The sequence below is a fragment of the Mus pahari genome, chromosome 22 (assembly GCF_900095145.1).
Source record: "Mus pahari chromosome 22, PAHARI_EIJ_v1.1, whole genome shotgun sequence".
Lineage (NCBI taxonomy): Eukaryota > Metazoa > Chordata > Mammalia > Rodentia > Muridae > Mus > Mus pahari.
Window position 1 is genome coordinate 3574418 of NC_034611.1, and position 3443 is coordinate 3577860.

Below are 3443 nucleotides of genomic sequence, written 5' to 3' on the forward strand. Positions count from 1 at the left end.
TCACATAAATTTTAAGAAGGGCATTTTTCTGCTTTTAAAAAAATCTTTTATTATGTTTTTTTTCTTTTCATTATTTTGGATTTTCTCTGATGTCTATAATATAAACAATGTAGTTCATATTAATTATACAAAAGAGTCAGTTACTTTTACATTTCTGTGGCAAAATGCCCAACAGAATCAAAGGCCAAATTATTTACTTTGTCTTGAACTTTCCAAGGTTTCCATCCATAGAAATCTGTGGCATTATTGCTTCTAGGCCTCTGGTAGGGTGAGTTCCCTGGGAGTACACGGTGTAGCAAATCAGTTCGAAGTGAAGTTGGCAGGAAGCAGAGACAGAAAAATGAAAGGGACTGGGTACAAGATAGATCCTCCCCAGACACTCTACCAGTAACCTACCTCCTTGAAGTAAATCCCACCTTCCCAAATATTATGAGATGCATACAAAAATGTCATTGGGATTTTAAAGGTCTTATAACAAAGACAATCAAATCAATTTGCTAATATGCTACAAGTGTTGGGGCTACAAATCTTCCCTACTATATTGAGTGTATTTAAGAGTAGCTGTTTGTATTTTCAACCCCCACACAATCTACTGTTGAGTTAGGTAGTAACCATACTCAGAATGCACCTCTGCAGGAGTCAGGGTAACTGAACTATGTACTAGCCAGTACTCAGCACATACCTCCAGTGGAGTCAGGGTAACTTAGTTGTGTACTAACCATTACTTGGCACATGCCTGTGCCTCTGGAGGAGTCAGGGTAACTGAACTATGTACTAGCCAGTACTCAGCACATCCCTCCAATCGCGTCAGGGTAGCAGCATCGGCTTCTCACATCTTTATGTGATACGAACCAAGGCATCTTTAGAGCTGAAACAAAATGAACTGAAAATAAACAGATGTCTTTGATGAACAGACTTTGGATTTCTCTGCAAAGTAAAACAAACTTGAGTCTTGGTTGGCATACTTCAGCTGTTCCATGATTATGTAAGAGCTACAATGGACGCAAAATAAGAGCTGAAGGTTTTTTCAACAGTTTAAACAAGTAGAACCTGCCCTCACCCACCCAAGCCTTCTTCAGCCAACTGTAGCTTAATAAAATCTAAGGGTGACCATCAGGGATAAGTGGTTTATTATTTCTAAGGCTATATTACCAGCTGCATACTTATTATAACTGCTCATAACTAGACATGGTTTATTCTATTTATAGCATTTAATACTATTTTTTAAGTTTAAATAAACAGATTGAAGAAGTGAAGTCTGCATAGTAATGTTTTTACATAATATAAAAGGTATGAAACACAACCTTTTCCTTCCTTCTGTGGAGTCTAATGAAACTGCCAGTTGTTTATTTTAGCACCAGACACTCTTGGCCTGCAGAGCACGGAAAGACACAAGACAGTCTTGCTTTGATGTTTCTAGAGTTAACCAAAGAGCTCTTACAAACTAAGATAGCGAAACTGCACTGGGAACAGATCAGCAGTGCTAGTGTGAGGGGAAGAAGTCATTTTTATCTGACCTGGAAGTGTTAACCCTTTATGGGACAGAGACAGCTCCAAAATCGAATAGAATCTGTGAGATCTGATCCCCTACCAACAGCCATATACAGACACACCTGCATAATAGCGTGTATGATTTCAGGGGTTCACAGACAAGCACCTATTCCCTTCCTAGGTCACAGTTTTTTATTGTATGCTGTGCTAACTGAGTTAATGTGGCAAGTGAGAGATGCAAGGCAAAGTGATAATGTTGTTGTTTGATTTTTAGTGAGTTTGCCGGGAAGATAATCCCAGAAGCAGAATACCTAGAGGTGGTGAAGAGCCTTGCCAGCAGATGATGTAAAGAACTCAGCATTGCCTAAAGAGAGGTCTAGCCCATACATCAGCTTCCAGGAGGCAACCCCGGTCATACTTGACAGTAAAAGTTTCACTTAGAAAAGGAGAGGACCACAGTGGGCGTGGACTAGCACACGACTAACTGTGTGCTTAGAATTTCATAACTGTGATGGTTATATTTTAAAAAACAAGTGTGTGTGAGTGTGTGTGAGTGTGTGTGTGTGTGTGTGTGTGTGTGTGTGTATGTGTACATGTGAGGTCAGAGGACAAGGTGCCAACCCTTCCCTTCTACTTTGAAACAGGCTCTCCTCTCTGCTGTATAAGTCAGGCTAGCTGGCCTGTGGGCATCTGGAGATTCACTTATCTCTGCCTCCCATCTTTACCATAGAAATACTGGGGTTATAGACACATGTTTGGCTTAATATAGACTCTGGGGTCCTAACCTCAGCTCCTTCCCAGCCATCATGATTCATCATGGTTGCCTACTTACTGAAAGTAGAACTTGCCTTGTTGACAAACTTCCAGGTATTTCCATAGAGGTTGAACTGAGGAATGTGGGCAGCACCATTTATGTGCTAGCATCCTAGACTGAATAAACATGAGGAAACAAGCTAGACACAAATATTCTACCTCTCTCTGCTTCCTGACTGCAGACCCACTGTGACCAAGTGCCATACTCTCCCGCTGCTCGGGAGACTGGACCGTCATGTCATGACCTGAAGCAGATTGTTCCTTCCTTAAGATGCTCCCGCCATGTCTTCTGTCAAAGCAATAAGAAAACATTCTCTTATTCCTGCCACGCCAGTATGAGAGGCAAAGCTTGAGATTAAGTGGAAATCAGTAGCCTACTGTTTCTTAAGCACTCCCCCCTTACTGTTAGATGGTTAATGTTTACATACAATGTTAAGCTAAGGACTTGAGGTGGGAAGCTGAGTTCAGACTCTCAGGCTGCTACTCTGAAGGACTCGCAGCCCAGTAAAGAGAAAAGAAATATACACCTGGGTATATAAGAAAAGCAGAATACAATAAAGACTATACATATATGCCAAATAAACAAACAAGTATTTATTTGGAATGCAGGAAGAGACTTTACTTCCTTTTGAGATGAGCAGAGGAAAGTGGTAGATTTAAAATGAAGTAAAAAGTGTTTGGGGTTTTGTAAACAGCAGTGTTACAGTCATTACAAAATCAAAGGGAAACTGGGAAAGAAGTCTTCAACCAGGAAAGAAGAGACTTGTCATTCAGGGACCCATGCTAGAGTCATCCTAAGTCAACTGAGACTTAAAGGACCAGGCCAGCAAGCATCTAATCCAAAGACACTTGGGTTATAAGTAATCAGGGTTTGATTATTTATTTATTTATATCATGAGTGACAGACATGGTATGATTTCAGTAGCTGAAGCTTATGAAAGACCACAGGCACACAGCTGACTGGTGATTCAAATGTAGGCCTGTTTGATGTTGAGAGAGAGAGAGAGAGAGAGAGAGAGAGAGAGAGAGAGAGAGAGAGAGACTCAAGTATAGGAACACGGAACTAGAACATTCTTGAACAAGGTTCAGTAGTCAGGAAGGGTGAGGAGGGGAAGGAGACAGAAGCATTGGCAAAGCTC